A 23181-nucleotide genomic window follows, 5' to 3' on the forward strand; every position below is an offset into this window, starting at 1 on the left:
TTGCGAACCAAATCTGTGTTTTGAAAAAGTCACTCTGAACGATGCATGGCAAAGGAGTGGGGGGCTGGCAGAGTGGGAATGAGGCTTAACGTTTAAGAGGCTTTTGCGGTGATCTGGGAGAGGTGAGGGGGCTTGGGCAGGAGTGACAGCCGTGGAGATGGTGGCCAAACAGACAGACGGGGAGAGACGGAGCTCAGCTCCTGCTCTGCCCAAAGGGAATGACCATCCCTCAACTGCCCTGCGTGAATGTTGGCTGTGCGGCCAGGTCCCCAGGTGACCACCCAGGGGTATGACTGTGGCCACTCAGGAGACAGAAACCTCCTCTTCTATCACAGATTGTGTGCATTCTTCCAGAAGTGGTTGCCCCAGTTTTTTAAAAAATAAATATTCCCAAAGGACGCTGGCCGGTGGCAGTATAAATTGGTACTGTCTTTCTGAGGACAATTTGGAACACTTTAGAAAAGGGCTTAGGATGTAAGCGACTGTGGTATATCATTATAATAGCGGCCCCAGTGAATCCCACCTCCCTGTGTCTGTGCCCCTTGGCCTCGCTGCTGCACTCATCAAGAGATGGAGACCATTTCTCCACCCTCTTGAGTCTGGGCTGGCCCTGGGCCTTGCTTTGGCCAATAGAATGTGGCAGAAGTAACATCATGAACCCCTTATGGTTCAGGAGTCTGGACCATAAGGGGCTTGCACCACCACCCTTGTCCTCTGGGAGCCCCGGGACCACACCATGTTGCAGCCCGGGCTAGCCTGCTGGAGACTGAGAGGCCACGTGGAGAACTGAGGTTTCGGCCAACTACCAGCACCAACAGCCAGACCTGTGACTGAGGCCACCTGAAACCTTCCAGCCTAGTGGCCCCTCCAGAGGAGCACAGCCACGTGAGTGACCCCAGAAGGAGCCTAGTGCCCCCTCCAGAGGAGCACAGCCACGTGAGTGACCCCAGAAGGAGCCTAGTGCCCCCTCCAGAGGAGCACAGCCACGTGAGTGACCCCAGAAGGAAATTCCACCGAAAAGGACTTCTCCAGCCAACCCTCAGAATCATGAGAAATAATTAATTTTTTAATCGATTTTTAAAAATTGAAGTATAGTTGATTTACAATGTTGTGTTAATTTCTGCTATACAGCAAAGTGATTCAGATATGTGTATATATATATATATATATATACATTCTTTTTCTTAACTATTCTTTTCCATTACGGTTTATCATAGGATATTGAATATAGTTCTCTATGCTATACAGTAGGACCTTGTTGTTTATCCATTCCATATATAATAGCTTACATCTGCTCACCCCAACCTCCCGCTCTATCCCTTGAGAAATAATTGTTTTGTTTTGTTTTGATTTTTGTGGTACGCAGGCCTCTCACAGTTGTGGCCTCTCCCGTGGCGGAGCAGAGGCTCCGGACGCGCAGGCTCAGCGGCCATGGCTCACGGGCCCAGCCGCTCCGCGGCATGTGGGATCCTCCCGGACCGGGGCACGAACCCGCGTCCCCTGCATCGGCAGGCGGACTCTCAGCCACTGCGCCACCAGGGAAGCCCAATAATTGTTTTTTTAAGCCACTAAGTTTGGGGGCAGCTTATTACCCAGCAATAATACTGAAAAACATGCTCTTTTGATTGAACAAATACACTTCAGGCATTTATACTGGTGAAAGCAAAATCCAGAAAAGAGCCAATGATTTAGTTGCGAAGGTGTTCCTTGCAGCATTGTTTATAGTGCAGAACGTCAGCATGATCTTAGCTGTCCAACAGTAGGAATTAGAATACTGTACACTATGCAATCATTGAGAAGCTATTGTTGAAGCATTCTAGCGGCAGGATTTCCAGAATATACCAATAACTGGAAAAACAAAAAATCTAAAAGCATGTGTGATCCCCTTAAAATATGCATATTTTAAATACATTTTAATATGAAATCGGTGGGTCCAAGCACATGTGCAACTTCAGTTCGATCGCATAAATTCGCTCTCTACAGTGGACGCCACAGGGTTTCTTCCTGCCGGCAGCGATGAGCTTTCCTGCTTCTCTGTGTCCCAGTCCCTTCCTGCCAGCCACGTTTGAGAGGCAGGCCAGTCCGTTCTCGGAGCTGATGTGACATAAAGCAAAGATAGCTTCAACATGTATTTCACTGAACAAGATTTCCTGGTTTCTTGGCCACTCAGAGACATCTTCCCCAGACCCATTTCTCACCCGAACAAAGGGGCCTGATAGGCTCCTGGACTCCCTTAAGGAGAGGGACCCATCAGGCCCAGCATCCCACAAAACCGGCAGGAAGCCAGGCTCCATGGGCGTGGGATGGGATGGCAGCTGGCGGCAGGGGAGCTGTCATGTGTCCACCCAGAACACCAGAAAGGGCTCAGCGAGTCTCGAACACAGTGATGAACTTTTCTTTATCTCTGCATCACTGAACAGCATGGCCAACTGCTTGGCTTCCCCAGCAAACTCTGCATGAGTCACCCAGTGTCTTACTGTGACCTGAGCATGTTTCCTGGCAGGCAGGTGCAACTGTTCCTTTATGCGCCCTTGAGATACCCAAGGAGTGAATAATACTTGCTGTCCCCCGTTCTAACACCAACTAAATATTGAATCTATAATGCCTTACTTAAAACAAAATAATATTGCCCCCGAGTCTTTTTTTCTGCCGGTTCAGTACCCAAGAGATGAGTCACTATTTTTCCCCCTTCTCCTGGCCGTTGAATCAAGGCTGAAGGTCCCTGGGGTCTGGGACACCTCCTTAATTAACAGGAAGCTTATTAACTCATGGGTTAATTGAGAAAATCATTTACCAAACCACATGTGAGCGTGCATGTGCGAAACCCTCAAACTGCCATAAAGACCAGAGACCCAGCTGTGGCTTGCTGAGCTCTTTCTTCAAATGTGGGTCACTCCCTGAACTAGGACAGGCTGCAGGTGTTCCCTTTGTGCTCAGACAGACACTCAACTCTTTAACCCCTGAAAAAAGAAGGAGGGACAAAGGCCTGCCCGGGCATGTTGAGGAGCAGAAATCTCAGAGGGAAAAGCCGAAGACCTCTTTCATGTTGAAGTGCCTTGTTTTCCTCTTACATGATGATATAATCTGTTAAATTCCGTTAGAATCACAAAGACCTGGATTCCACCTCCCCTTTCCTACAACTTTCTAGCTGTGTGACTTTCAGCAACTCACCTAACCTTTCTGAGCCTGAGTTTTTCATCCTCCCAGAGCCACTGCGAAGATGAGATGATATGATGAATGGGGGTGTGTGGTAGGCAGAATAATGGCTCAAAGATATCCATGCCCTAATCCCCAGGACCTCTGAATGTTACCTTACATGGCAAAATGAACTTCGCAGTGTGATTAAATTAAAGATTTTGAGCTGGTGAGGTTATCCTGGATTATCCAGGTGGGTCTGAAGTAGGCATCAGGGTCTTTATAAGAGGGAGGCAGCAGGTCAGAGAGGTGGAAGGTGAGGAGACTGTGGAAGGAAGAGATTGGAGTGATGCGGCCACAAGCCAGGGAATGCCAGCAGACTCTAGAAGGTAGAGGAGGTGAGGAGCCCTCAGGAAGAACCAGCCCTGCTGACACCTCGACTTTACCCCAGTGACACTGGCCATCATAACTGTAAGAGGATAAATGTGTGTTGTTTTATGTCACTGAGATTGTGGTAATTCATTACAGCAGCCACAGGAAATGAATGCAGGATGATGTGTAAATATAAAGTCCTCCACAAATGGAAGGATTTGCTGTAATGTTGCCAGAGCAGGTGAGGCCAAGGTCAGTGGGTGTGGCTGATAAGCCAGCAGGGTGGCAGCCTGCAGGTGTCTATTTGCATGGGACCGGCTGTGCTGCTCTGAGGCCCAGCAACAAGGCAGGACACAGAGGAAGTAGGGAGCATTGGCCCCATTTCTAGACGCACCACGGCCTGGCTGCAGTGCAGGAGACACTGCCTGGCACGTCCTGCAGCCTGAAGCCTGCAGCTCAAGACCGCTGGCTGATCTCAACCTCGACCTGGGTCACTGTCCAGGGGGCAGTGGAGAAACGTCCCCCTTGGGGCCTTGCGGGCCGCAGCCATCACTAAGATGTTTGAGCCAGAAGACACAAATTTCCCCAGAAACTTCCTCAAAGAAATAATGAAGTGAACCCTGCGGGGGTGGTGAACACCAGCCCTTGGCATTTGGACAGCGTGCGATGGTGCCACTGATGAGGCCTTAGGACCCTCAGGCTACTGTCTGGCCTTCCTGTCACCCATCAAAGTTTCTTTCCAGGACACCTGTTCCTTGGAAGCTCCACTGACCTGGTTCACGGCCACCCCTCCACGCCCTGCACAGGTGTGACCACACCTAACATTTCATAACGTGGCTTATTCCCTGGAACTCATGTATGAGTCTCTGGGAATTCCACCTCCTCTTGGCCACACGCATTCTGAGTCCGCTTGGAGAACCATCAACCACGGTGGCAGAGCGGGACGCTGGATGTCACAGGCTTCTCGTGCTCCCGGTGCCTCGGACAGTTTTGTTAACCCAGCAGCACTGCAGCTGATGGCAAGGGCGCCCTGCCATCCAGGGGCTGGACTAAGGATTGGGGTCCCCTCTGCTTAATTATTCAGTCAACAAACCCCAAGTGGGTGGCCTCGGGCCTCTTCCTTGCGAGCGTACACTCACCTCACCTGTGTTCCTTGGGTCAAGGCGCCTGCTCAGGCAGCCTCTTCTCCCTCCCTGTCTGCAATTCCTACTTCTCCATCTGCCCCACCACAGCCCGCGGTCCACATGGCAGGTCCAACAACCCAACTAGGCTATAAATTGGATCAGATTGTCATTTCATTGCTTTAAAACCCTCTACTGCCTTTCAGATAGGACTTGGAAATACATTTCCCAAGTAAAAATACAGGATGCCAGTTAAATTTGAATTCCAGATAACACATGAATAATTGTTTAGTATAAAACTTATCTGAAATTCAAATTTAACTGGGTGTCCTATATTTTATCTGGCAACCCTTATCGAATACGATGAATGTGATCTCAACTCCTTGCCTCGGACGCCGCGATCCTGGGGGGCCTGCTTCACCATCCTGGTGGATTCACGTTATGCCCTCACCTGCTCTCCATACCTCCCACCACCCCATGTTTCTTCCTGCTGCTTGAACGTTGAATCCCTGCTCTAAGCCCTTGCGCTTTCTGTTCTCTGCCTAGAACATTCTTCCCCGGGTCCTCACACAGCTGGCCTCTACTTCTCAGGTCTCAGCTCCGGGTCACCCCCAGGGTGGCTTCCCTGAAGCCCTCCAGGCTCTCTCTGCCCCATCACTCTCTCATATTTTCTTCTCGTTGCACATCTAAATCCACTGCTCAGTGGGCTGGAAAATCTCAGAAACTAGCCAAGTGGAAAAGGCACAGGAAACCCAGGAAGTGATTTTCCATCAGGATGGCCTGAGCCAGGGTCAGCGGAACGCTCTGCAAGAGTCGACCTGGTACTCCTGCCACACTACAGTTTCCTCTTCCCCGAGGGGCTGGAGAGACCGGGGCAGGAGAGGGAAGTGTGTCTCCTTCAGGGTCTTTCTCTCCCCACTTCCTCCGCGGCCTGGTTTTGTAGCATTGTCACGGATTGCATCTTTCTGTCCTCACCACCACTCTGCCTGTTCTCTCTTCTCAAGCTGGGCTGGCTCCTCTAGTCAAATGTTAAGGAGACTCTGGAAAGTTCCTCCTGGTCACTCGGTGTTTAGGAAGATCTCACAAAAGGGTCTTAACATCACTATGAGTTTTCCTCTGAACACCATTCTCAGAACAGGGCATCCTGAGCGATTCTAGAATTTCAAAATTTGTGGTGCCATGAGAGACCAGGGGGAGGGGAGCGAGCCTGAGAACCCCTTTTTTTATACAAGGTCATCTCCTTCTGGAAGTTGGGAGCCAGTCGTCAAAATGCCAAACGTTCTTGATCTGAGCCTTTAGTAGGTGTTTGCTAAATGCTCCGGTAGATTCTCTCCAATGAGAATCTCTCCTGTGAATTCCAGTATATTGCCCAGGTGGGAGGAAGAGCCGATAATACTTTCCTCCTCCCCCATCCCCTTTTAAGTATCTTCAGAATTGGGAGATGTACAAACCCAGCCCAGAGATGACAAGGAAGGCAGTCAGAAAATGAGATCGCATATGGAAATGGAAATTTTATGCAAGAAAATCAGGTAGTCAGCTCGGCACTGCCTCAGCTCAGTCACTCAATGCACCGGATCCCAATTCTGCATGCAGGGGGTGCATGCTGCCTGTGGCTGGGCAACTGACTCTGACCAGCCTGAAACGTGACCTGCTCTTGTGGGATCATGCCAACATTAGTGCAGGACAATTTTAAGATCATCTTGGACCTAATCTTACTTTCAGAGGCTCTGCTCCTTATCACATCAAATATATTAAAACAGCCCGTTCCACATCAAAGCTAAGCTGTTTTGCTACAGATTTTGAAAGAGCTTTTATCATTTTGCTTTTGAAATTATTTAGCTGTGATAAGTGTTCAGTGTATAACGTCTATGATTTCTTAGTAGTCATATATGTTTGGGAACGTTTTGGGAAGTGAAAGAAATCTAGTCTCTGTTATCTTTAAACGTCAAGATGTTCGACCACTCAATTAAGGAACTCAGCAATTAAGGAAGTTGACAAAATGTTACATTATGGGTGGGCATATAATTAAATGTTTATTAATTCCAATATTGCCATTTTTTAATTTTGAAGCTAATAGATTTCTTTTTTCTGGCTTTAATCATTTTCAAAGGCTCATAGGTCCAGGTGCTGTCTTCTTTTTTACAAAAATGTTTTTAAAAATGTATTTATCTATTTATGTCTGTGTTGGGTCTTCACTTCCGCGCAAGGGCTCTCTCCAGCTGTGGCAAGCGGGGGCCGCTCTTCATCGTGGTGTGCGGGCCTCTCACTGTCGCGGCCTCTCCTGCCACGGAGCACAGGCTCCAGACGCGCAGGCTCAGCAGTTGTGGCTCACAGGCCCAGCCGCTCCACGGCATATGGGATCCTCCCAGACCGGGGCCCGAACCCGTGTCCCCTGTATCGGCAGGCGGACTCTCAACCACTGCGCCACCAGGGAAGCCCCTTTGTTTTAATATTAATAATTATGTTTGTCCCCCCAGCTTTTAAGAGTCATCAGTGTTCTGGGAAAGCAACCACATTTATTGTGTGTTTTTCCTGTATCCCAACATACCACCTCGGATCCTTGGTGGGAAGTGATGTACTTAGTGGTTGGAGAAGCTTGGGACTGGAGGATTCTCCTGCAGAATCTCCGAGCTGGGTGCACCTGGCCTCACTGGGCGCCTGTGGAATTGAGCTCCAAGCACACGCACCAGGATATGCTGGACACCCGTTTAGCCCACAGGCAGGGCCCATAGCCCATCTTCCAGCTGCACCTCCTATGCCATGCAACAGGGAACATTGCCTGGTTCTCCTGCCCTCAGTAGCAACCCAACCACCACTGGAAGAGTGGGGAGGGAGTAGCCAAACCGTAAGAGATAAAGGCTTGATAAAGGGATAAAGGATGGAGAGATACACCATGAGACCTAGTGACAACAAAATAAACATAATGCCATGTTTGTATTAGAATAATAACAATAACTAAGGTTCATTGAGTTTACTATGTGACAGACCCCTTGATAAGTGCCTCACATACATCATTTCATTTAATCTTTAAACAACCCTGCAAAGTTCCAGATAACATCTTTATCTTCACTTGACAAATAAGGGAAGGAGAGAGGCACAGAGCAATCTCTAAGTCACAGAGCCAAGAAGCGGCAGAGCCAGGACATGAGCCTGGGACTGTCAGACTCCAGAGCTCTCAGCCACTGACCTGCTGGAGAAAAAGACCCACCTCTTGTTATCCAGCTGAAAACTGTGTTTGAGGCTGGCTTTGAACAAGGCAAGAGATGCTCTAAGAACAGCTTGGAGCCATGGAAGGTCAATGGCTTACTCATGATTGATGAAATTAATAAAAAACTATAGCCCACGAACAATGTTTAAATTCATTTTGGCTGAAATTTACTCCATCATCATGAGGGGAAAGAACCATTATCTTCCCGATAGTCCTGAGTTGGTTGATGCATTTAAAAAGCAATTTTGGTAAATTAAAGGATATTTTTGCCCTCTCTTCCTGAATGAAAAGCCAATAGAGCACAGAAAAGAGCACATTTGTCCTAAGAAAAATGAAAAGTGATACACTTGAGGGAGAATTATGCCTGGACGGAATTAGTAATGACCGTGTGATGAAACCTCTGAAAAGAGCCTGTGGCCTAATTATCTGTCCCCAGGCCCATCCAACTGCCTAGAATCCCACCTTTAGAAGTCTGGCTTTTCCCGGTAAGTGGCCTGAGGTGACCTCTAAAAATGGTTCGCTATTCACTTGACCCAGAAAACCCCACAAAATCATGCAAGTCAAGAGGTTCAAATCTTCGTGTTCACTTTAAGATCGCTCGTGAAACTGCTCAGGCCATTAAGGGTATGCATATCCAAAAAGCCACCAAGTATCTGAAGGATGTCACTTTAAAGAAGCAGTATGTGCCGTTCCGTCGTTACAGTGATGGAGTTGGTAGGTGTGTCCAGGCCAAACAGTGGGGCTGGACGCAGGGTCAGTGGCCCAAAAAGAGTGCTGAATTTTTTACTTCACATGCTCAAAAATGCAGAGAGTAACGCTGAACTTCAGGGCTTAGATGTAGATACTCTGGTCATGGAGCACATCCAGGTGAACAAAGCCCCCAAGATGCCGCGCAGGACTTACAGAGCTCATGGTCGGGTCAACCCATACATGAGCTCTCCCTGCCACACTGAGATGCTCCTTACTGAAAAAGAACAGATTGTTCCTAAACCAGAAGTGGAGGTTGCCCAGAAGAAAAAGATATCCCAGAAGAAACAAAAACTTATGGCCTGGGAATAAATGCCACAAAAAATAAATGCAAATAAAAGTAAAACAAGAAAAGAAAAGAAATCTGTACTTCTGGGTTAAGACACTGTTGTTTCTAGAAGTCTTCTGTTTTCACCTCCTGACAAAACGGACTATGTCTTATTGGGCTGCGTATCTTTGGTCTCCCCAGCTCTTTCCCTAACTTGCTGTGGAACCTTTGGTGGCTACTGCGGACCGTGTTACATGTGCCAGGTGTGGGGGGAGGACAGGGGAGGGGGAAGAGGCCGGGCTCTCCACTGAGGTGATCACTCCCAGTAGCACAGAGAAGACAGGACTTAAATAACTGCAACTCAGGGAGGAGGAAAGAGGGACTTGAACAAAGTGACCTGAGACTTCAGAGACAGATTCCTCTCAGCTAGTTGGGGAAGTGACCCAGGCAACAGGTTCAGTACAATTTTAGAGGAACAGCAACAAAAAGCAACCTCTTTGGGGTGGCCAGAGGGTGTCATCCTCCCTCTTTGTAACTGAGTCCCCTGTAGCCCGTAGAGAAGGGTGGAGGTATCGAGAGACTGGAATTTTTTTTCATTCTCTGCTGTTTCTCTCGCACACTGGGCAAGCCTTTTCTCCTATCTGGGCCTCTTTATCTATAAGTGGGTTGACGGAGAGGCAAGCACTGCCCAGCTGCCTCCCAGTGAGGTTATAAGAAAGAGGCCCGCGCTGTGAATGGCTCTCAGTCAGGGTGCCTTCACAGATGGGTCTTTGCTCCTTGCCCCAAGGGCGATGCTGTGACTGACGGAGCCGTCTCCTGACCCACAAGCTCACCATCAGCAGGGTGGGGCCAGGCCCCAGCTCTCTGCAGATCCCCCCTTCCTGGGGGTCCAACCCGCCTCCCTAGCTTGCTCAGGCCATTGCATCTTCTCTAGTGGAACTAGTGACGCCCCCTTCCTCAGCAGGAGGTCGGTGACCACCAAGGACACCACCCCAGCCCAAGGTGGGCAAGCACCTGGCCTGAGCTTGGCCACTGGCCGCTCAGAGGGGGCACTGTCTCCAGTCTGTGCAGTCCCAGAACGTTTGTCCTTGTTGCCAAGATAGGCCGAGATGGGACTTCCAAGGAGCCAGATGCTGCTTCTCTTCAGGTACCAGGTTACCCTGGTTACCTGGCAGGGGCATCCGCCTGCCGCTAAGAGAGAGCCTGCAAGGTAACTGGTGCCTCACGCACAGCACGAAGGCCGGGGGGAGGGTGGGCCTCTGGGCTGAAGGAGGACAGTCATTTACTGCCGTGTCCCAATTGTCACTCATTTAGTGATGTGCTCACTCCATTCGTTAGTCATTCATTCAGACATTCGTTTGCTCCTTGATGTTTTCAGCTATCCATTTGGTCATCCACCCATGGATTTATTTGTTGATTCAGTTAGATATTTGTCTCCCAGTCCACTCATCTATCCATATACCCACCCATCTATCCACCAACACATCCATCCCTTTATTTGGTTGGTCGGTAATTAAATCAGCTAGGCAGTCAGTGCACATATACGTACTCCCACGTCCAAAGCCCTGGACAGGGGAGGGCAGGGCGCTAACATCCACCGCCGGGCTACTATGTGCCCGGCAAGGTGCCGGCCTCTTAACATATTTGATCCTCACATTAATCCCGGAGGCAAGTACTAAGCTTCCCACCTACAGAGGAGAAAAGTTAGCCCAGAGACACTGGGTGGCCTGCCTAGAGACAGTCAACGAGTGGGAGACAGAGCCTAGGTCCCACCCCGGGTCTCCCTGGCTCTACAGCCCATGCCTTTTTGCCTTTTTGTATAACATCACTGTTTACACAACAACACAATCACAATAGTAAACATTTTAATTGTCCCCCAAACTGTGTAATCCCCCCTCTTGCCCCTCTTTACTTTTCCATCCTCTGATTTCTCTGTAACTATAAATTCATTTGCATTTTCTACAGTTTATACAGTAGAACAGGAATCATGGAGTGTTTTTTGGAGGGAGAGTAGTGTTTTGTTTGTTTGTTTGTTTGTTTTTTCTCGGCCACTCTGCGCGGCTTATGGAATCTTAGTTCCCCAACCAAGAATTGAACCTGGGCCCTCGGCAGTGAAAGTGTGGAGTCCTAACCACTGGACCGCCAGGGAGTTTTCATGGGCGAGCAATGTTCTTTTCCTCTTTATGTTTTCCTTGCGTACGGGTCTGGCTTCTCTCACTTGCTAATATATAGAAATAAAATTGGTTTTGTGTATTGCTCTTGTATTCTGCCACCTTAAATTCATTCTACTAGCTTTTTTTGTAGATTTCTTTGGATTTTGTGGACAGACAATCATGTTATCTAGGAATAAAGATCACTTTCTTTCTTTCTTTTTTAAATCACTGCTCCCAGAGTGCTTTTACGTTCTTTTGATACTTACCCCAGTCCTGGGAGGTGTCTGTCGAGCAAATGAGCAAAGTGTGGCTCAGGGAAGCTGAGTGAGAGGCCGAAGATCACAAACTGCTAAGGACAGAATCTGAACTTGAACTTGGATTTTCTGACTGCAAAGTTTTGTTCTTTCCACAGCGTTGTGTGCTCCAAGAATTAGCCACATAGAGTAGCAAGTTCTGAGTGGCCCTGGCTGCTGGGTGTGTGGGAAAGAACCCTAGGTTCTGGGAAGGGAGCAATGAACATGTGCTGAGGGGCAGGAAAGGATTTCTGGAGGCAGAAGAACCAAGCCAGGCCTTGAAGTACAGGGAAAACGTTGCCATGTGGAGAGCACTCCAATGGGGCAGAGGTGCAGAGAGTCTGTGTAGGGGGTTGGCTAGAGCAGAAAACCTGTACTGGGCAAAGGAAGAAGATGCTAGAATGTAGGTGGGGTTTTCATCAAAGAGTTCGGAGGACTTTTCTAACCCACAAATCTGATCATGTCCCTTTCTTATTTAAAAACTTTCAATGCCCCTTCTCCAAACCCCCCAAGATAAAGCCTATACCATGTGCTTGGCTTATAGGCCCTCTGTACCCCGTAACTCTGCCTGTGCACCCACAGGGTATCCTACCTCTGACATGCCTGTGTAGGTGCTTGGATGTACTGGCTTCTCCCAGCAATGACTCAGGGAGCAACTTTGGTTTCAAGGAACTGCATGGGCAGGCCTGCCACTCCCTGGCTGGCCTCCTGCATCCAAAACAAACAGTCTGGCGGGCAGCATGTGGGCAGGAGAATGAAATGGGGGAGAGCATTTCAGGATAACCAGGAAAGCTTCCAGAGCAAAGCTTGTTTGTTGTTAGGAAATAAAGACGACGAATCCAGGGATGGGGCTGAGGAGGGGAGGGGCGTGAGCCTTCTTCAATGGCCAGGTGGACACCATCATGGTAGCTGTTACTGAGCACCTGCCATGCACTGAGCCCCATCCTCACAACCGCTACACAGCAGAGGGATCATCTGGAAAACAGGAAACTGAAGCTCAGAACACACAATTGAGTGGCTCAGTTACACAGCCAGCAAGTGGTAGATTTGAACTCAGGTCTCTCTGGCACCAACAGCATCCCTTTGCCACAGCATCATGGGTCAAAACCTTAGATCACAGACATGTGAAGGACATAAAATTATAAACCATTAGTGAGCTAATCATTTGAAGACATGCAATCATTTAAGTCTTTGTGAAAGCAGATTTTCTAAACAATGTTAATCATCTTTCTGTGACAAAAAGCGTGAATCGTTGAAGAGCTGTTCATTCAGAGACTGAGCTTTCTAAGTAGTGCTGTTGGGTTGCCATACCGGATTGAGAACCATATCGGTGGCCTTATGTAAGTGACTTAAATGAAGGACAAGAGAGAAATCAGAAAAAGGAATCCTGCAGCAGCAAATCCAGTGAATCCCATTAACTCAGCTCCTCTAACCCAGCTTCCTGGGTAACTCCACATGTCCCACTGGAAGGGGAGTGGCAATCATGAGGGATCAAGGGCCACGTGGCAGTTCTTAAGACAGAGTTCCGGGCCATGTCAGGACTTAGGAGCTCCCAGTCCCTTGGGGCTGGCTGGGCCCACTGATACCCTGCCTAAGGGCTCCATTCTCGCAGCCTCCTGAGCCCATCTCCACAGGTGCCGCAGGGGGCTCAGCATCCGGAGCTAAGCCTGGGGCTTGGAATTAGGACACTGGGGCTGCTACTGGGTGTGAGCCCTGGGCAGCTGCATGCTGTGCTCACAACCAGTCTGTCCCACTGGACTTCCTGGCAGGTGTCTTTCGTGGTCTCTGGGCCATTTCTAGGCCTGGAACCTGCTTAGTTTCTGCCGGCCTCCCTTCCCAAAGCCAGATCTGCCCCCAGGTGTCCCCACCATCCCGTCCCTAGTAGGGGGCCTGCCTCCCAGAAACCAGCCACTCTTTCTTTCTGCCTTCTTTCTTTCTTCCTTAAATTAATTTAATTTTTAATTAATTTACAATGTTATGTCAGCCATTATTTCTTGAACCCCTCCTATCTCCAGGGCACTGTGCTGAGACTATAGAGGTAATTAAGACATGGTGCCTGCACTTGAGGAAATCATGGTCCCTTGACAGAGATGCCCCTATAATTTCAACCTGGGGAGCAGTGGGGTCACAGAGGAGAGAGGATCATTTCTCTATGAAAGGTCAGAAAGGTTCTAAGAGACAATGAGTTTCGACTGGGGTCTTAGTGGTGGGCAGGTTTTATTTGTAAGAGATCGGGGGGCCGGATGGAGCTGGAGGGAAAAGCCACTCTGGGCACAGGAAGCAACATGGAAAAAGAAACAGGAGGGGAAACAACCAAAATGGCCACCTATAGAATAGGTAAATTCTGCTTTATTCGCAAAATGAAATGTTACACAGCAATAAAAGAACAAATTGTTACAACACCCAATGACATAGATAAAGCTCACAAACACAATGTTGAGCAGAAGACGTTAGACCCCGAAGAGTATACAATATGGTGTGTAATTACAATTACATGAAATTCAAGAACAGGCAAAACTAATCTATGGTGATAGAAATCGAGCAGTGGCTACCTCTGGCTGGCATAGGAAGACTTCTGGGGTGTGAGAAATGTATCTTGATGTGGATCGTGCTTACATAGTTTATTGGCCTTTATATCTAAGAGCTGTAGACTTTACTATGTGTCTTAGCTCCGGCTGCTGTAACAAAATACCACACAGACTGGGTGGCTTCAACAGAAGTTTATTTCTCTCAGTTCTGGAGGCTGCAAGTCCAAGATCAAGGTGCTGGCTGATTCCATTCCTAGTGATGGCTCTCTACCTGACTTGCAGATGGCCACCTTTGTGCTGAGTCTTCACATTTTGGGGAGGCGGGATCTCTGGTGTCTCTTCTTGTATGCACACTAATGCTATTGGATCAGGGCCCCATTTCTATGACCTCATTTAATCTTAATTACCTCTACAAAAACCCTATCTCCAAATATAGTCACATTGGGAATGGGGGCTTCGACATATAATTTGGGGGGGACACATTCTTAAGTTATACTTCAAAACAAAACAAAAGAAAAAAGAAATAAATAATACTAAGGTCAATTCCTCATTGCCAGAGACTCTGATTCAATTGGTCTGGGATGGGGTCTTGTCCTAAGAACGTTATTTAAAGCACTCGCAATGATCCTAACATGCAACAATAGTCCCTCCTAAAGACCTTCTCTCTCCGAGGTTCTAGGACTTGAACCTGGCAGGAGAAGCCAGCTGCTGGACTTATTCTGGAACGCACAGACTGCAGTGCTGGATAAGAAAATCAGTGCAAAGCTCTTTTTAATCTGAAGGAAGTCTTGCATGAATTGCTGGTTCTGAGACAGCTGCTGAAGCCTCCAGCCTCGGGGCAGTCTGACCCTGTCACCGAGCAACCGTGCAGACTTCTCAGGGCCAGCCCCCTCGTGCGCACCTGCACGGGCTGCACTTGGCAGGGGCTCAAGCTTGGCATCCCTTTTCAGCTTCTCAAAAGCCCCGAAACCCCCGCTGAGGAGGCAGGAAAGCTGTTGATTCGAATAAGCGGCAGTGGGACTAGGACCAGGCAAATAATTGTGAATGGAATTCATGCTTAAGACTTCTGGTTCTCACAGCTGCGGATTGGGGGCGGGGATCACCATGGGAATTCTGAGTATTGTTCAGCGCTGGCTGCAGCTTCCATTGTTGGACTCTGATTACAGCTTTTGTTTCACCATAAAGTACAGTTATTAAATGCCAGCCGAGAACAAAGATGTATTTACTTGCCAGGGGGTCTGGAAGGCAAGCTATTTTTAGAGCTGCCCTGCTGTTAGGTCTGCTGATGGGGGAGGGGCCAGGGGAGGTGGTTCCAGGTGAAAGTGAAATGTTTCTGAAGGAGCAAAGATGATTGAAAATGATGAAGAAGTCTTCACAATCCTGCTCTAATCTATTTCTATTTATGTATTTTTGTGGCCAGGAGAAGGGGGTGGGGGGTACTTGGGAAAGCAAATTGAAGTCCCCCTGTATTAGTCAGGGATCTCCAGAGAAGGACAAATAGGAGATGGGCAGATAGATAGGTAGAGTTATGGTAGCATGTTTATTATAGGAAGTGTCTTGCATAGTTATAGAGAAGTCCCATTACCTGCTGTCTACAAGCTGGAGAGCCAGGAAACCAGTGGTGTAATTCAGAATGAGTCCAAAGGCCTGAGAATCAGGGGTCCAATATTTGAGGGCAGGAGAAGATGGATGTCTCAGCTCAAGTAGAGAGAGTGAATTCACCCTACCCCTGCCTTTCCATTCTACTCAGGCCTTAAACGGATTGGATGGTGCCCCCCCCTTATTGGAGAGGGTGATCTTCTTTACTCTGTCTACTGATCCAAATGTTCATCTCTTCCAGAGACACCTTCATCAACACACCCAGAAATAACGTTTTACCAGCTATTTGGGCATCCCTTAACCCAGTCAAGTTGAAACATAAAATCAGTCATCACATTCCCAAGACTGGCATCCTGGGTCCTTCCAAATCAGGCCCCTTATTGCCCAGCACCATATCCACATGGCCCTGCTCCCCAGCCATATCACATTTCCCAAGGTCCTAGACCACAATGAGTACTTCTATCCTGGTCATCCAGATATGTGGGCGGTCCACAGCATACCTACTGCCCCGGTGAGAGACTCTGAATGTGTCATCCACCTTGCTCAGGTGGGCTCAGGAATTGGGCTAAACAAGGTACTATTGATGGAGCCAGTAATGTGTGCCAGGCACTTGGCTAAGAGCTTTACGTGCATTATTTCATTTAAGACGTATGCAGAGGCTGTGAAGTAGGAATTGTTATCAACTCCATTTTACCGACGGGGAAATGTTGAGGCTCAGAGAAACAAGGTAACAAGCCCAAGGTCATGGCTAGTCAGCTCAGATGGACTCCGGAGACCAGGCTTTTTGCTTGTGTCCATAGGGTCAGCTGGTGGAAGCTGTCACCTCTGCTTCCCTTCCCCTGGGGGGTCACAGCACGGCACACGTCAGCCTTCCCGAACACTTGAGGCACTGGTTCTTGTCGAACGTAAACAAACACTTCTGACAAATGGCAAGATGGATGAGAGAAACCACTGGCCTCTGACTTGAGGAGGAACTTGGCTAGTATTAGACAGGTGAGTTGCCAGGGACTGAGGAGGAATTCCCAGAGCCCAAGACGGACTCATGCCCAGATCCTCCCCCAGCTTTGTCTGGAAAGAGCCCTTCACCCTCATGAATGTTCCCCACTTCAGTATGGCAATTAGCTACCTGGCTGTGGCCCTGGACATGCACCTTGGCTTCAGAAAATCTTCCTTTTCAAGTTTTCTCGCCACGCTGGAGCAAGAGTCCACGTGCTTGGAAGATGCAGGCATTGTGTGCTCCACAATTTTAGGGCTTCCCAGAATCCCAGACCTGCCACATGTAGTCAGGATAATTAATGTATGACCTAACTGGGGTGTCTGAGGGGGCTGGAACCTCACCAGACCCCAGAGATCACGTGGGTTGCTGGGGACCTTTAGGGGTCTTGTGGTATCAGGCGATATTCAGTGGCAGGTTCCCTTTTTTGTTGCCTGTTCGTCCTAAGGCAGGAAAGTGCACCTAGGGCAGGTGGTCCTGTTCTCTAAAGGTCTTGGAGGCAATCATCTCCCCTGACCCTCGATTTTTTTCCTGTGTGAGCCTGGAATTCGAGATTGGTTGCTGACCTGTTTGGAAATCCTGTTCTTGTATCTCAGTAAGCATGGCATATGGACGGTCCCTCAGAGCTCCTCCCTGAAGGAGGATTGTGTTCCAGTCCTGGGACACGAGAATTCTTCAGAAGGAGAATCAGTCACCTGATCTGTATTCTGGGCAGGTCACCTAATCCCACCCCATCCTGGGTAATGACTGAGAATCACCCTTCCTATGGCTTGGCTAAGGCCCGGTACATGGGAGGGCCACTCTTCTGACTCCTTAACCTCAAAAGCAACCCCACCAACTCCCTTCCCAGGGTGTGAGTTTCATTTTCACACTGAAAAATAGGAAAGAGCTGTCTTTAACTCTCTGCTACCCAGTTTCTGGAGGGAATAAGAAAGGAAGAAATCTGGGTTCAGAGAATGTTTGATTCATGTTTGATTCTTGTTCTCTCTGCGTTCTGATTTCTAGTAAAAACAGGAGTTTACTGCTGGAGTTGCTCCTTCTGTTGACTTCTGATTCTGACTCTGTTCATAAAGGGGGCTGGTGGCATCCATCATTCAACAAATATTTCTGTTCTAGGCACTGAGGCTACAAAACAGATAAAATCCCTGTGGGTGTGGACGTGACATTCTAATGCGACACGCAGAAAATAAACCAGATAAATAAGTAAAATATATGATGTGTGGGAACGTGATCATTGCTAAGGAAAAATAGAGCAGGGAAGGAGCTAGGAAGTGCCTGTGAGGGGAGGGAAAGTCAAGTGCTCAGTCCCTTTCTGTGACTTTGGATCATCCTCCTGATTTCACTGTTGTAATTTGTGTTGTCAAAGAGGCTAACGCCTGTCTGGAGGATCCAGGGCCCAGCATGTAAGCATACAGAAGGGGCTCAATAAATATTTTTGCTGGAAACATACAAGTGCTTTGCACACGCAAGGCAGGATAATGATGATGACAAGGATGTTTGAAAGGTAAACTGCAGATTCTTGAATTCATAGTCCTCTCCCTTTTCTTCAGATGACAAGTATCCATGGAATATTCCAGCATTCCTCAATGCCGTCTGTGGGTCCTGAACGTTCTTGGTTTGCTCCCAGACTGTCATTTCAATAAGGGAATATTCCACATACTTTTTTTTGTTGTTAAATAACACTGAAAGTACTGTTATGTAATAAACTTCTCCATCCAAAAGAAGACCAGAGGAAAAGCAGAGAGTGTTTTTTTGTTTTGTTCTGTTTTTCTTTTTTCTGTTTCTGTTTATTTGTTTGTTTTTCTCATTGTGTTCATTGGCCGATCCAGAGCCTTCCACACAGAGGGATGCTAACAGGTTCTGGTTACACTGCAACCTCAAAGTAGCCCTTACCTTGGTGTGTGTCCCTGGGCAACTTGAGTCACTTCTCTGGCTTTCCTCATTGTCTGTAAATGTGACTGTCAAAATCAAACACCCTTTGGGGCTTGTTAGGCAAAAACAGCAAAGGAATAATTTAAAACCATTCAGTCAGTAATGTCTAATGATAATAACACTCAGGAGAAAGATTCCCTCTGGGTCCCATCTGGAGGGAGTGAGAGCTCTCTGCTTCAGTGGTCTGATCTCTGAGCTAGGGTTTTCAGATCAAACACAAGACATTAAGGTTGAATTTGAATTTCAGATAAACAAGGAATCTTTTTTTTTTTTTTAAGTTTAAATATGTCACAAATATCCCATCTAGAATCTTCTAGGATTCTGGAGCTGGAGACCCTTCTAGACCCCCTAGCCAGGGACAACAAGCTCAAATATCCAGAGAGACCAGGCAGGTGGCACCTGGGTTTTTATGTGAAATCTCCCTATTTTTAACTGTTAGCTACACATTCAGTTAAAAATAAAACCCACTGTGTGGACAAAAGGAAACAGCTCTGGCCAGTTTATAAACTATGATGAGGCCAAATCCTCTCAAGCATTGTAAAGATGAGGAAATGAGGCCTCGGGAAGACAGTTGTCAGCAGGGCTACACAGCTAAGGTTTCTCAAAAGATAACAGAACAATCATCCTGGAAATGTTGAAGACAAGCAGTCTGAAAGAACCAGGGCGGGAGCATTCCACGCAGGCTGGAGAGCGGTTTTCCCCTCTATCAGCTTATCAGACTCTGAGAACATTCTGTAAGGTGAGCGGTTGAGGTCACTGAGCATCAGAAAGGTAAAGTGTCACCCTCTGCCTAATGTCACAAAGGTAAGTGTCCACAGGTAAGTCTAGGGCTGTTTTTCACTCCACCTCTGATTTTGATGAGATAATATCTAGGCTTCCTTTAGAATCCTAATGGAGGTAAACTCCAAATCTCATTCTCTACCTCATAAACAGAAGTGAGTCAGGAGGCCAGGCTGAGTGCTGAGACTTTTGACCCCGTTCACAAATAAAGAAGGCGTTAAGTAGTCAAGGTTCCAGCCACGTCGCCAGGCTCGTAGGCATTCACCTTGTGTTTTCTGTCCTAGCAGCTGTACACGTACAGCCTGTGCTACTGCTGGACATTGATTTGTCTCCTGTACATCTTTGCATAGGAAGGATGTTCTGAAAGGTGTTCCTAAAGATTTTGATGGAGAAGGAAAGGAAGGACACAAACGGAAGAAATATTTATTGCGAGCCTAGCGTGTGCCATGCACTGTCAAAGCCGTGGCATATAGTCCTTTCCCAGCTCTTTGCGTATCTGAATGATTCTTTTTTTCAGGTTTCAGCTCAAAAATCACTTCGTCAGACTGCCTTCCCTGACCACCCTCTCTAAAGAGCCCCTCCTCCCCCACTATCTCTTTAACTTGCTTAGTTTCTCCATTGCATTAAAATCTGTATTTATCTTGCTAGTTTAAGGGCTAGCTCCCGCTACAGACTGCAGACTCCATGAGGTCAGGACGGCATCTATCTTGTTCTCAAGTGTGTGTCTAATGCCTCTTACGGGATTTGGCATGGTACGTGCTCAACAAACAGGTTAAATATTTACGAATAAATATTTATGATAATACATATTTATGTTCCAGCCTTTCGACTAATCGAATAACGACTAATCGAATTTCGACTAATCATTCTTTAAGTTTCTCTAAGCCTCGTGTCCTATTAAGTAGGAGGTGCAGATACAGTTCTAGGGAGAGAGAAATTGTTAGAATTGGCGCGAAGAGCTGTAAAGCGTTTTTCCCCAGGTCACACAGCAGCCTGTGAATTTATACTTCCTGGACTGATTATGGGACAGCTTGCAAAGAAATTATCTGCAAACGAACGAAGCCTATTTTTAAAGATCCCTGTGCCTGGAAGTTCTAGGCGGTGACACAAGAGAACCCTGAGTTCCAACCCCGAGCCAAGCCCCGTGGTCCTCGAAAACTACGAATCCCAGGATGCACCGCAGCGCAAGGGCCCAGCGCTCCGCGCGCGGTCCTCCCCAACGCGCCCGAGGTCGCCGCCCCTGAACCAGGAAGACGGCCCCCTAACCCGGCCCGCCGCGCCTCCAGGACCCGCGCGGCGCCTGCCGGGACTTGTAGTCTCCTCGGGCTGGGAGTGCCCGCTCTGGAATCTCTGCCGCCGTCTGGGGGCTGAGGTAGCGCGGGCACGCGTGCGCAGTGCGCGGGCGGGCCGTCGTGGGCGCCGCTCCCGGCAGCTCGGTGCCTGTGGGACCAGGGGCCGCGGCGGCGGCGCCGGTGCTCCCGAGCGAGGGCCGCCGTGAAGTTCGGCGTGAGGAGCGCGGCCGCGCCGGGGCGGGGTGAGCAGGGCCGGGCTCCAGGAGCGCGGCGCCGGCTGAAGCGAGCTGGGAGGCTCGAGGGACCGGCGGGCGCTGGTAAGTGCGGGCCCGCGGGCGGTGGGGGGCGCGGGGTCCCGGGCTGCGCCCCGAGGCCTCTCTCCTGGCCGGTCGGCCCGCGCGGCTGCACCTGGTAGAGGCCGCGGGGCCGGCTCACCTGCGCGCGCCGAGTTCTGGGCGGCGGGAGGGGGCGGCGGCGGCGTCTTCCCGCGGCTCCTTCCTTTATTGTTTTCCTGACCTCGGCCCTCGGCGGCGTCCGGCCGAGGAGGGTAGGGAGCCCGGCGGCGGTCGCTGTCGCCGAGGAGCCATGCGGTGGCTCTGCTAAAAAGTACCGTCGCGCCCTCCTCCCGGACGCACGGCCGGCCAGCTGTCGGGGGATTCCCGGCGGGCGACGCCTGTCGAATGGCTAGACTTAAGGGCAGAGCTCTTGGGGGCTCAGCTGCCTAGGGGCATCGTCTTGTATTATGTTAATGCGCTTTCACTTTAGGACTCGCCGAGTCAGAAGTCGACTCCGCCCTGTTCCCTAGCATCCTTCAGTATTAGTGCTTTACCCTAGCACCTTAATGGTGCAGTGACCAGTGCGAAAGTTGGCAGTGACTTGTCCAGGGTCACGCAAGTAGGACCAAGGAGGCGACCAGAACCCAGGTCTTTAAGCTTAGAGGCCAGCTGCCAGTCTCACCGCTTTGGGACCGTCTTGAGTGGTTTGTGGTTTATTTCCGATTCTTTCTATTGACCCTCCTGGAGAGACCATCAGAGGGGAAAGTGTTGTCATAATGAAAGTCGTGTTTACCGCCTTTGGTAGAATTCTAGTTATGCTGTGCCCAACAGCAGAGCATCTGCGCGCGGCTGGCCACCTGAATAATGAAACTCGATCGCTCTGTTGGGGGCAGGTCCTAGAGGAGGTTATAGAAGATATAGTAAGGCAATTTGGGCCATTTTTTTCCCCCTCCGATTTCACCTTACAATCCTATAATGCTTGTTTTCTTATTTTATGATTGATCGTTGTTGGTTTTGATAAGATTTTCTTAGCTTTAACGGAGTCGTTGCCGTTTGTCAATTCGTTTTTTTAACTAGAAAACCTTATTTCCTGTGTGCTTAACGACTGGAACCAATAGCGCACTATGCGGTTTATACCATAGTCTTTTATCCGAGAACTACTCATCTGTCTGCTTTATTTCCCCCCAGGCACTCAGCTTACATACACACTTTCTATGTTAGTTTAAAGCCATTGAAACTCTACAGCAAAATTGGGGTAAGCTTTATATGATTCAGAGAAAAACTTGAAAAAATCATTTTGTAAAACTAAATGTTTTTTTCACAGAAGAACTTGAAGAATTGTTATTTAAAAAATAGTAAGATTCATTCTGACTAAAAAGCCTATTGCGTTTCATACTCAAATTTTCATAGTAACACATTTGTGGCAAAAGATATTTCCCCAAGTAGAGTTAGTTTAAATCCTTAACTTGGCCATATCTTCCCAGGGGAAATTACATTTTAGAATATTTATGTATTTAAACAAGAGTATTTAAGCTTAGCAGAATTTGAGTTAATAATTTATTTATTTTATAGTGCTGTAAACCCTACAGTGTATCCATTGACAGGATTCTCTTTAAGAGTGTACCTGTATCAAAGGATATGGCCATGCATTTGTCCTTTGTGGTAAGCAGAGGATAACTTTGTGGCATTAAGGAGATGTGATTTATATGTATTGAAACTGCTTCATACCTCATTTTATCTTGTTAATTAGTATTTTTGTTGCTTTTGAGAAAGGGGGGAAGTAGCAGGTTTGTATCCCCCTCCCCCCTAGTTTTAGCAATGTAGCAAAATAGGAAAGAGGTGCTGTGTAAATGTGAGTTTGTCATAGACTAGGAGAGACAGTAAAACAGGATAAGTATACAATTGTTAGGAAACTGCCATGAGTTCATAAGCCGGAAGGACCGTTTTAGAATTGTTTAAGGACATTAAGAATAGCATAGAGTTATTTTCTTTAAAAAGTCACTGTGGGCAACACTCACATGTTGGTTGTTAATATATAGGTTGTGATATTGAAGACCCCTAGGAGAATAACTTGGGAAAGATGGAAACATTTTATCTTTTTATAGGGCTTTTTCTCAAAAAACATTTAATGCAGCTTAAAAAATAAAGACTTATTTAAGCCTGAAAGTTCTTACATTCCTACTGCAAAACCCACAGTTACTTCTACCGATGATAATTTGTAATCCAGAATGAAATCCATGAAGTAATTTATTAGAATAATTTAAGTCGGCCTTTGACATTGAAGTACCGTTTGTTGTTAAATAATTGTTCTTGTTTAAATAACTGTCATTTAAGAACGAGGAAGATAAATAGTTTTCTGAATAAAATGTAGTAATTATTCAGATGTGACAGTAGTTACACTCTGCCTTTATTAGAAAATTTCAAGTTCTATAGCAGTAACTGCCTCAGCTTTATTACTTTCCCACATGCTTGAGCATTTTACTT

General features: G+C 47.9%; 1 protein-coding gene across 2 annotated transcripts in view; it reads left to right on the forward strand.

The window, feature by feature from the left end:
• Positions 1–20518: 20518 nt before the first annotated feature.
• The window catches only part of PLEKHA1 (pleckstrin homology domain containing A1), a 58653-nt gene continuing 55990 nt past the window's right edge, over positions 20519–23181 (forward strand). For both annotated transcript variants that reach the window (XM_029245203.1, XM_029245202.1), the window contains exon 1: positions 20519–20739. The gene's annotated coding sequence lies outside the window, so the exon portion shown is untranslated. The remainder of the gene's footprint in view (positions 20740–23181) is intronic.

The sequence above is a fragment of the Monodon monoceros genome, unplaced genomic scaffold (genome assembly GCF_005190385.1).
Source record: "Monodon monoceros isolate NGI ecotype Baffin Bay Population unplaced genomic scaffold, NGI_Narwhal_1 Super_Scaffold_4, whole genome shotgun sequence".
NCBI lineage: Eukaryota > Metazoa > Chordata > Mammalia > Artiodactyla > Monodontidae > Monodon > Monodon monoceros.